At 47.4% G+C, this 12,219-nt stretch overlaps 1 non-coding gene across 1 annotated transcript; it reads right to left on the reverse strand.

The window, feature by feature from the left end:
* Window positions 1-678: 678 nt before the first annotated feature.
* TRNAS-GCU (transfer RNA serine (anticodon GCU)) lies at window positions 679-750 on the reverse strand. The gene has a single exon. It is a non-coding gene; the product is annotated as a tRNA-Ser (tRNA).
* Window positions 751-12,219: the final 11,469 nt, after the last annotated feature.

Genomic DNA, 12,219 nt, shown 5'->3' on the forward strand with positions numbered 1-12,219 from the left:
ACTTGAGCAAACAATAAGCCATTGTATTCAGCCATTATATCTTAGAGTTGCTGATTACATCACTTTGTTGGTGGTGGTTTAGTCATTAAGTCGTGTCCAACTCTTGCCACCTCATGGACTGTAGCCCGCCAGGCTCCTCTGTTCATGGGATTCTCCAGGCAAGAATACTGGAGTGGGATTTCCATTTCCTTCTCCAGGGGATCTTTCCGACCCAGGGATCGAACTCAGGTCTCCTGCATTACCACGTGAGCCACCAGGGAAGCCCTTACCTCCCTTTAGTCCACTCTTATTAATAAACCCCAAGACCTATCCTGGGACTCCCATGGACCCTGGATGAAGAATCCCTTGCTCAGGGGAAAGTAAAAAAAAGAAAAAAAAACATATACAGACAACACCAGGAAACAGGCGGCTAGGACAATATTGTGACAGTCACTCAGTCATGTCCGACTCTTGCCACCCAGGGACTGTAGCCCTCCAGGCTCCTCTGTCAATGGGATTTCCCAGGCAAGAGTACTGGAGTGGGTTGCCATTTTCTTCTCCAGGATAATACTGTGACAGTCACTCAGTCGTGTCTGACTCTTCGCGATCCCATGGACTGCAGCCCACCAGGCTCCTCCCTCCATGGGATTCTCCAGGCAAGAATACTGGAGTGAATTGCCATTTCCTTCTCCAGGGGATCTTCCAACCCAGGGTTCGAACCTGGGTCTCCTGCATAGCAGGCAAACGCTTTAACCTCTGAGCCACCAGGGAAGCCCAGGATAATATTAACCACACTTGAAATATGCACCAGAAACTCAGAAAGACATATAAATTTGAAAACATTTAGATAGGAACAACTAGAGAATGAAAATAGCAAAGGTAGTTCTCTATCAGGTTAAACTGCGATAAGGAATCTTTACATTAGAAAGAGGATTGCTGCTGCTGCTGCTGCTAAGTCACTTCAGTCTATCCGACTCTGTGCGACCCCATAGACGGCAGCCTACCAGGCTCCCCCGTCCCTGGGATTCTCCAGGCAAGAACACTGGAGTGGGTTGCCATTTTCTTCTCCTGTGCAGGAAAATAAAAAGTGAAAGTGAAGTCGCTCAGTCGTGTCTGACTCTTAGCGACCCCATGGACTGCAGTCCACCAGGCTCCTCCATCCATGGGATTTTCCAGGCAAGAGTACTGGAGTGAGGTGCCATTGTCTTCTCCGAGAAAGAGGATTAGATGAACTCAAAGTCCATGCCTGAGGTTTAGCTGGAGTCCACTTTAGAGTCATCCAAGTGTAGAACTTGGAGATAAGAAGTCTTTTTATACCATAATCAGAAAGTAATATGGAATGCTCATTACCCCAAGGATAATAAGGTAGATTGTGAAAACAAACAGGATCCAGCAGGTTTTTGATAGATGTTCACTTCACAAGGGGCTGTGAAAAGGCAGATTAGAATGTTCAGGTCATATTCTCAAGATCTTTTAACTTTGCTATAAAAAACAATAATTACTACCTTTTTTAGACCCTAAACAATAAGATATTGATCTTTGGTTAGATTCTGAAGGCTTGGTCATTCAACAAATATTTATTGAGCAATTATTATGTTCTAGACATTGTGCTGAACATAAATCTGGGCATGTCTCTCTCATGAGTCCAGAAACAGGAAATGAAAATCAACAATAATAAATACATTTTGTAATATTTTAAAATGTGCTATATAAGGAAAAAATAGAGCAGGCAAGGAGACTGGGACGCCAGGGGGAAAGCAGTGGCATCATTGAATGAGATGGTTCAAGGAGGCCTCACTGAGAAGGTGAGGGGAAGGACATTCCAGGCAAAGGGAAACAGAGCAAGCGTGCTGAGGTGAGAGTGCCCCAGGCACGTTCTAGGAACAGCAAGGAGACCGTCGTGCCTGTGCGGTGAGTGAGGGAGTTGGCGAAAAGAGGAAAAGAAGGTCGGGGGCAGATAGTGTAGGTCCAATGGGCCACTGGGGAGACTCTTGCTTATATTCTGGGAGACCTGGGGAGACATTAGAGAGCTTTAAGAGAGGAAGACCATGATGTGACTCCCATTTTCCAGGACATTGGCCCCTGTGTTGACAATGGACTATAGGGGAGATGGGGGCCAGGGGAGCAGTCAGAAAATTAGGAGGTTCTCATAGGAATCTGGAAGAAATGATGGTGGTTTGGAGCAAGTTGTAGATAGTGACAGTGGTAAGTAGATTCTGGCTTATATTCTGAAGGTAGAAGCAACAGGCTTGCTGACAGATTGGATGTGGGGTTGAGAAAAATCCCACTCTTGGGCATATACCCAGAGAAAACCATAATTCAGAAAGACACATGCAGCCCAATGTTCACCGCAGCACTACTTACAATAGCCAAGACATGAAAGCCCCTAAATGTCCATCAACAGAAGAATGAATAAAGAAGGTGCATGTATATAATGGAATGGTGTTGTGATTTAGTCTCTAAGTCGTGTCTAACTCTTTTGAAATCCCATGACTGTAGCCCACCAGGCTCCTCTGTCCATGGGATTTCACAGACAAGAATATTGGAGTCAGCTGCCATTTCCTTCTCCAGGGAATTTTCCCAGCCCAAGGACTGAACCCGGGTCTCCTGCACTGGCAGACAGATTCTTTACCACTGAACTACCAGGGAAGCCCACAATAGAATATTACTCAGTCCTAAAAAGGAATGAATTGGGACATTTATAGAAGTGTGGATGGACCTAGAGATTTTCATGCAGAGTGAAGTAAATCAGAAAGAGAAAAATAAATGTCATATATCAATGTGCGTATGTGGCATTTAGAAAAGTGGTACAGATGATGTTATTTGCAAAACAGAAATAGAGACACAGACGAAGAGAGCAAACGTGTCGACACCAAGGGGGACGGGGAGGGTTGCTGAATTGGGAGACTGGGATTGGCTATGTACATTATTGATACTATGTATAAAATAGACAACTAACTAGAGCCTACTGTACAGCACAGGAGACTGTTCTCAGTGCCTAAATGGGAAGGAAATCCCCAAATGAGGGGATATATGTATACATATAGCTGATTCACTTTGCTGTGTGGTAGAAACTAACACAACATTATAAAGCAAGTGTACTCCAATAAAAATTAATTTAAAATATAAATATCATCATTGCAAAAAAATAGAGAAAAGAGAAAAACAATTATAAGGTTTTTGGCCCGAGCCTCTGAAATCTGGGTGCCTGGAAGAGTAGAAACTGGGGAAATACCAGCAGTTCAGGTTAGGACATAGAAGGCTGAAATGTCTATTAGACATCCAAATGGCAGCGTCAAGTAGGAAGTTTGTTGATGAGTCTGGAGTTCAGGAGGGAAAGTCAAGGCCAAAAGTATAAATTTGGAAGTTATCCATGCAAAGATGGTGTTTAAAATCTCAAGATTAATGTCAGATGCAATAAAGAGATTTTTGGTATTAATCCATGTTTTTTCCCTTCTGAGGAATCTGTGAGCAATGGGTCAGCATTATAAACGTAAAGGCTACATGTCTTAATTATAAGATTACTTTCCCACCCCAATCCTCACCTCTCTATCCTTCCCATCTTCCAAGACTGAGTGATTCTACTTTATTTGCAGGAGAACGAAAGCAATGTACTTAATTAGTCATATGAGGCTAGAAGCCTGGATTGGATTCTGACCTTGTCCATAGTATGTGACTTTGGGTAAGTTAATTAACTTACCTGATGCTCAGTTTTCTTATCTATAAACTATAGATATTAATAGCTATCCTACAGAGTTGCTGGGAGGATTCACTGAGCTGTTATAATTAAAGCACTTAGTACTGTGCTTGGCACATATATGTGCTCAATAAATGTTAGATTAAAACCTTAGGATAAGACATTCAGTGATAACGTGAGAGTGGGTATAACGTAGTTGGACTTTTGCTCTTGGTCTAGAATGGTGGCAGGTTCAAGTTCTTTTCTTGGAAGATGTATGTGTGGGAGGTGATTATAGATGAGTATCCCCCACAATCATTTAGGGTGCTCCATGTCAGTTTAAACTTTATTTGTAATAATTGACCTATTTCCTATGTATCTACGAAATGAATAGAAAACATTTTTTCCTTTTTTAAAAAAAATAGTAACTGTAAGATTGTCTGAGAAATACTGATTTTAATGAACCTTCAGTTATGCAGACCTACACTCTACTAGCTCAATTTGGGGGGGCCCACATATGTTACAGTGGGGTGTCGGCACATCACTGAAGTGTGACTGGTGGGCAGCAGAGGCGGTGGAGACAGATGCCGTGGAAGCCATGCCTCCCTGGCTGGCCCTGAAGTGGTCTGGTCCTCTTTATACCTTCCAAAGCCATGAGACCTTCATGGTTGTCCACTTGAGTCCATCTTCCATACAGCAGCTGGGGGAAGGGAACTTTTTAAAAATCTACACTTGATGACATCACTCTCTTACCTAAACTTCTCTTCTTCTTATCAAAACCATCACAAACCCATGGTCTGGCTCTTCCCCACGACTCCAGCCATAGAGGGTCTTTGTTGCCTCTGTTTATCTCATGCTGCCCCGTTCCCCTTTGCTTGGTTGGCTCCTATTCTCCCTCTGGATCTCACCTTAAGGGTCACCTCCTTAGATAGGTCCTCCCAGACCAACTATCATAAATATGAATATTACCTACTTCTAGTGCCTGCATCCTTCTCTTTGTCACAAGCTAATTGAATATGTGTTCATGTATCATATTACCTGATTCATCTCCTAGACTGCAATGTCCAATAAGGCCAGGATCATTGAAAGGACTGATGCTGAAGCTGAAACTCCAGTACTTTGACCACCTCATGCGAAGAATTGACTCATTGGAAAAGACCCTGATGCTGGGAGGGATTGGGGGCAGGAGGAGAAGGGGACACAGAGGATGAGATGGCTGGATGGCATCACCAACTCAATGAGTTTGAGTGAACTCTGGGAATTGGTGATGGACAGGGAGGCCTGGGGTGCTGCGGTTCATGGGGTCGCAAAGAGTCGGACACGACTGAGCAACTGAACTGAACTGAACTGATATCTGATTTATTCACTATACTGTCACCATATCCAATACCTGGACTATCCATCCAATACCTGGCACAAATAGGCACATACATATACAAATTGTTGAAAAATGACTTATGCATCCATTTTCTATAATTTCTTCTATCCTCAACCTAAGCTAGTATTTCATCCATTCTGTATCTATTGATTAGACATCTATTATGAATTAGGCACTGGTTTGGGTGCTGGGAAAGCAACACTGTGAAAGCAGACAAAAATCCCTGCCCTCAGGCTGCTTTTTTGCTGATATGTCAGGCATCATTTTATGTATCTATGTCCTGGGTCATACCTGCTTGGTTTACTTTTTTGCTCAGCATCCACTTGACCAATGGGAGGCAGGAACTGGTGGATAGATGCACCCTCCTTTTGTCTTGCATTCTTTGCAGTTCCTCAGAGGGCCACCACAGTGGGACTGAGCTCAGTTGATCATAGTAGTTACCAGCTAGACCAAGCACTCTTGGATGGGCTTTCTCTCCTTCCCTCTTCTGTGTGGTCCTGATTCCTTTTCCCACCTCTATTCCATGGGATCACTCCCCTCAAGCCCTTCTCTAACACTGCTTTTGAGGAGAACCTGACCCAACAAAGCTAGCATCTTAATTCTTTGGTCAGGTCATTTCCTACATTTCCATCCTGGGTCCCTTGTTATATTTTGGGTTCCTAAAGGCCAAGGATCAGATATTTTTTGTTTGTTTGTTTGTATGCATTTTACCACAGTAACTAACTCAGAGCCTGACAAATATCTATAAACGTGTTGATTTTGCTTTTGATTCGATTTGACGAAAGGAAAGAATAGTGACTTTCCATGACCCAAGGGAGGCCAGAGTCACTTCTGGTGCAGACACCTCTGCCTGATATTGAGTCTGGGACCTGCCAGGGCAATGACTGCTTTCTCTTCCATGTATCCATCCTGCCTCCTTCCCAGGGCCCTGCACTCTTGACTTGCAGCAGCAGCAGGCTACCAGCAGCTTCAAGTAGCTCAGGGCCCTTAGCTGGGGGCAGTGGGCGTGGGGGGCTGACTCCCTCCAGGGGTTCCATCTGCCACCTGCTTCCTCCAAGCTGTGAGTGTAAGAGCGAGACTGGCCCCTCCTCCTCAGGAGCGGAATCCACACGTCTGTCATCTGGTGCTGGGAACCAACCGTCAGGACCCTGCTCCCACAAGGCCACGGGCAAGGGCTCAAAATGGCTGAATGAATGACTTCACAATTCTGTACCAACCTTGTCTCTCTCTCATGGATATGGAGAGTGACAGGCAGCTGGTAAAGGTGCAAAGAGAACTGGCCTTATTTCAGCAGACAAGAGTTGTAGTTACGGGTCTACCACTAATTTGATGCTCCTCTGCTCTTGTACCACTTTTCTGCCCGCAGTTTCCTGAAAATGAGAAGGTTGGACTAGATGATCTCAAAGATCCCCCAGCTCTTGGATTCTTAAATTACAGAACTGGAAGGAACCTGATCTGTCAGTTATACTTCACATATTCTTTTCGTCCTTAAAAAAACCCCTCGCTATTGGTAACAGCTCCATGTCGGCTCTAAACCTACTAGGAGCTCCGCACATTTGCTCTTTGAACTCCCAGGCAGCCATAACCTGGCACACACATGATCGTTTTTTTTTGGGGGGGGGGTAACTGAAAAAAATTCTTTTTTTGGCTGTGCTGGGTGGCTTGTGGGGATCTCAGTTCCCCAACCAGTGACTGAACCTAGGCCATGGCAATGAAAGCCCGCAATCCTAACCACGAGGCCAACAGGGAACTCCTTGTAATTGAAATTTTTAATGAGATAATTGTAGATTCACATTCAGTCATAAGAAATAATACCCTTTGCCTAATTTCCCCAATGATAACATTTGGAAAACTTTAATATGGTATCACAACTATGATATTGACAGTCATACAGTCCACCTGCCAATTTCCCTAGTTTTACTTGTACTTATGTATGTGTGTGTGAGTTCTACATAAATTTTATCACCTATTCTAAAGCCACAAGTCCTAAAACCACCAGGATCCCTTGGGTTGTCTTTTTATGACCACTTCTTGCCTTCTTCCCATCTCACCTCATCCCCCACGTGATGGCTTTTCAAAATCTTTTTATTTGAAAATAAGTTCAAACTTACAGAAACGTTCCAATACACCCTGAACCCAGATTCACTGATGGTTAATTTTTTGCCCGTTTACTTTAGCATTTTTTTCTATCAACAGTTTTTTTTTTGTGTGTGTGTGTGAATCATTTGAAGATAAATTTCATACATAGTGCCTCTTTACCTCTACGCAATACTTCAGAGTGTATTTCTAAGAAGAGGGATATCCTTGTACACGACCACAGTACAAGTATCGACAGCAGCACATTTAACATTGAGCCACTACTTTACTATCAGGATTCCAATTTTGTCCATTGGAATGTTCTTTATAGCATCTCCCCTCCCCCAAACATCCAGTCTAGGACCAGGCATCACATTTAGTTGTCAAAACTTTTTACCACTCTTTAATCTAGAACATTTCCCAAGCTTTCTTTTGAGACATTGACATGTTTGAAGATTACAGTCCCTACCTCCTTTTAAAATAGATATTCCTCATTTTGGTTTGTCTGGGGTTTCATTATCATTAGATTCAGGTTCTGCATTCTCTCTGGAAATACTGTCTAGGTGATGTGTTCTGAAGAAATGTTAGCCGTCTGCTTTCATCGGTGATGTCAGTTTTGATCCCGGTAAAGGTGCTGTCTCCCTGCCTCTTTGTATACTGAATACTTTTCTCTTGCTACTAATAAGCCTAAACCACCTATGCGGGAGACACACTAACCCAGGCAAATATCTGCCCCACAATAAACCACAACCCCCTAGAGCCAGCATTCATGGATGATTCCTGCTTGAACCAGTCTTTACTATGCACCATCTCTTCAAGTCCCCTTCCCGTAATGGAAACCAGGTTTTTCTCTGGTTTAGTTTCCTTGGGTCTTCGGATCTGGTCTGAGTCTTCTCCATGTCCTCCCAGTGTCCTCCATGACCTTTGGGCAGGGATGAGGCCGCTGCTGTAGACTCAGCAGCCTCAACTGGAAATGAGGTCATGCGTGTCGTTCCCGTTAAACAGTCCACTGGTGATTTGCATAATAGAGTAGCCTGTGTACACTTACTTCCTGGATCGTTTCCTGATCCTCCACACCCCTGTCTCCCTCCCTTACCCTTTGATGGCATTTTGTTCATTCATATTTCCCCCACCTCCTGGCTCTGTCCCACCCCCATTTAAGCCTAAGGATTGCTTTCCTAGGGGACGGCTTGGCCTGCACGAACCGATCGCCTGGATTTCCCCTGCGTTCACGGCAGTCAGGGTGAGTTTCATCCTCCCCATAGACTGGCCGGACTGACATCGAGAAGTGCTAGAAGTGCTCGGGGCAGAGGCGGTGGTACTAGGAGCGTGGGATATCTTTCCCGATCCAGGTATTTTCGCCGGGACTTCTCCAGGCCAGACGCCGGTATAGGCGCAGGAGCCGGCCACCTGCCGGAGAGGTTAGAGGGGCGCGGCACCGGGCAGCAGCGGCGCGCTCCGCCCGGCGGGCGTCCTGGAGGTGGCGGCGCGGGCCTGCAGGCGGGGCGGGGGAAGGGGAGGGCTCGGCGCGCGTCGGGCAGTGACGGCAGCGCGGAGGGGAGGTGCGAAGCGCCCGCCCGCCGAGAGCCATGGCGAGAGGCCGCGCCGCGGCGCCCGCATCAGTGCCCAGGTCCGCAGCAGCGCCCTCGCCCGCCGCCCCGGGGCCCACCAGGCCGCCGCCTCCGCGTGCCCCGAGCCTCTGACGGACGCGCGCTACGACTGAGGCGCCCCGGGAGAGGGGCCGCGCGCGGGAGGGCGGCGCAGGAGGGAGCGCGGGGCAGCCGGAGCGTCCCGACTAACCCCGCGTCCCAGAACCCCGGACCCGGAGCCCGGGAGCGCCGAGTCGGTGGGAGGGCAGCCGAAAGAGGAGGAGGCTCCCCAGCCAAGACTGCCGCGTGCGCCCCGGTGCCGCCCGGCAGGCTGCTGTGGAGGGAACCGGAGCCGCCGGGCGGCAGGGACTGGGCCGAGGACAACGAGGAGGAGGCGGCCAGGAGAGCCGATCGCTTGGGCAGCCCGGCGCCGGAGGCCCCCGGGATCGCGCCTGCTCCGGGGCCGCGCTCGGTGCGCCTCTCGAGGGTAAGCCCGGGGACCGCTGACCGGTGACTTCAGCGCATCCGGCCCTCGGGGATGGGTGGGGAAGGTGTTTTGGGAGTGTGGGTGCATGCTGTGATAAAGGGGAGAGGCCGGGACCCTGCGGGGGCGGCCCCCTCCGGCATCGGCCTCACCTGCGGGAGGGCCATGGGGCACAGAAAGGTGCCCACAGTGCATCGTGTCGGCCACGCCGCGTGGCCTGGATTCCCGGCTCCGGCGCTTCGAAGTGACAATGAGGCGACCTTCAAAGAGCCCCGAGCTGAGCCAGGCCGGAGCGCGAGCGGCACCCCATTCCTACTTACCCGCCAAACGAATGTAAACTCCATCTTCTCAGAGTGTTTGGCACGGGACAAATCGCTTTTAGGCCTCCTTCTTTCCATCCCGAGAGTTAACAAGTTCACTTTGTCACTTTTTGGACCCGAGTTTTTCAGTTCTTTTCGAATCTCCAAGGTCAGCCTCCTGCAGTTATAAGAAACTTCATAAAATATATTGCTTCCTCTTTTGTAAAGTTGTGTTCAGGAAAACACAAATCTAAAGGCCGCTTCCCTGCTTCCCGGGTTGTCCCTGGGTCCCCCCTACCCTTTAAGTCTACGTGTTTAGACCCCTTCGCTGCGCTTGTTCAGAAACTCAAATCGGCTGTCCACTTTGGGCCCTTTCTAAGTATGTCTAGGCCTCTGATTAAAAAATATTTTTCCCCCATATGCCTCACTAGAACTTTGTTTCAAGCAAATGGGTGAATGTTGTCAGTGTCTGCTGTTGGGTAGGCAGGATGGGTACCCTTTCCAGTGGAGCATCTTTTGGTTGTGGGGTAGGGTGGAGATACACACCCCAGGCAAACAAGCTGGGAACAGTGTCCTTTCTGGTTCCCAACTGCAAGAGAAGCAGAGAGGGAGGGCGCCAGACTGAGCGATGGGGGCTCTGGGCGGTCTGCACCAGGGAGGGTGTCCCAAGTTCTGGCGGATGATGACAGGTCGGCTGGCAGGTTCGGAGTTGGACCTGGAGTGACAGATGGCTCCTGCCTCTTGGTTTGGAAAGATCACGTGTGTGTGCCCTTCGATCTCTGGCCCCATCTTTATCGCAGAGGTGCCCAGACAGTTGTGCACCGAGCCACCTGGCACGCTGACCCAGGCTTGGGGACGATGCTGAGCTGGGTAGAAAGTGCATGTCCATGGGCAGCAGGTTAGACCGTAGTTGGGTTTCAGCTTGGTCCCAGCACCAACCGTTTCCTGTTTGATGCCCCAGGGACCTGTGGGATTTGGTTTCTCACCCCCAGCTCTCGGTGGAGGGTGTCTCCACACTAGCTGTGTTGCTCGTAATCCTTCTCTCTGGCGTGTTAGAGAAGGACTTGAAGAGGGGAACCTGGATTCAGATCACAGCTCCTCTCTTTGCTGGCTATGTGACCTTGGGTGCTTATTTAACCTCTTTGACCAGGCTCTCTCCCCTCTTCAGGATTGTGAGCCCCCCACCCCCTGCAAAACAAACAAACTTCCCTGGACTGTTGTAAAGATTAAAGAGTGCTGTGAATGAAAGTGTCTGTAAAAGTTTGAAAGACCTGGGAGGGTTTTCAGGTCTTCTTCCAACATGACTAGATTTGTGACTTGGTAAGACCGTTTTTGAGCCCTAATGGGTATGAGATAGCAAACATAATAGAAGTTATTTTCCTTCTTACAGGTTTATTGGGAGGGTTGAATCAGATTTTGTAAAAGGACTTTGAAAATGAAACAGCATTGCTCACACAGAGAGGAGTTTCTAAACTTTGTTTCCAGACTAGCAGCATTTTACTGTTTGCCATGTGATGTGGACTTTCTTCTGAGCGCCTATCCCTGACCTTGCACATAGTAGGTCTCTGTAATTGTTTGATGAGGCTGGAATTAACCCTCTGGGTTCCCCTCATGACTGTCTGCTCCCAAGGTGGAGAGCCGACCTTGGGCTTTCTCTGCCCAGCAGCTGTTGGTGTTTTCCTAGACTTGATTATTCTGTTATACCATATAGCCTAGAAAACAGCTGAGAAAGGCAGGCAGGCAGGTGGCTGCTTTTCCGAAAGAGGCACTTCTTTTCTCTTGTAGGGCTCCAGTGGGAAAGGCATTGGAGGGTGAAGAGTTCATTTAAACTTACTGAGGGCTGCTGATATTAAATCAAATCTTTCACCTGTCTTTCAGTTTAGTAAACTTGAGGATAATGTTACAACAGCCAGTCTCTTCAAATATATGATCACATGACCTTTGGTTTTGACAATGAACCCTGATCTATTTAATTCACCTCTGTTTGGTATGTATTTGGATTTCTGCGAGAGGACAAAGGGATGGTCCTTTTAGGAGATTAAGATGTTAGGGGACAACTATTTCCACCAACGCCAGGGCTCCTGTGGGTTCTTAAATTTTTAACCTGGGTGAGTGTCTGTTGTATACAGAAACACTGTTGAATGGGTCTTCTGGTTCCTCCCCTGCTCTTTTCCCTTCTATTTGAATAAATGTTCCCTAGTTTGACTTGCCTTTTTATTAGGTGTATCCAAATGGAGGCCACCTGCTCTGTTGAAAAGTTCAAAGTTTTAGTGAAGAGACAGAAAGTAATCACATATGTGTCAATCTGGGTGCCTCTGAACTACATACAATACCAAATGATGTGCAGCTGGTTAAAGAAAGGATTTGACATGGATTTTATGAAGGACTGCGTGGCTTCATTATTCATGGAGAAGCATTTTTAATTATGTATTTGTTAATAGTGCACCTGAAATAGAAGAGGGTGGAACACGGTGGAAGGCGAGCTCTTAAAATCTCTGTGTGGGCTCCTGGTCCAGTGCTCTAGGAAAGGCTGCTCCCAGCCTCGCCTGGGTGATAGTGAGAAGCACTGTAAATCTCCTTGAAGACTAACAGGGGCAGTGACCTCTCAGGCAGCCACTCACAGGCTTGGGAATGTCTTACGGCTTCTGGGTCTCAATAGGAAAAGGATTCTACTGATACTTCTGAAGCCGGACTTCGCCAGGTGGCTCAGTGGCAGAGCATCTAACTGCTGACAGAGG

The sequence above is a fragment of the Capricornis sumatraensis genome, chromosome 10 (assembly GCF_032405125.1).
Source record: "Capricornis sumatraensis isolate serow.1 chromosome 10, serow.2, whole genome shotgun sequence".
NCBI lineage: Eukaryota > Metazoa > Chordata > Mammalia > Artiodactyla > Bovidae > Capricornis > Capricornis sumatraensis.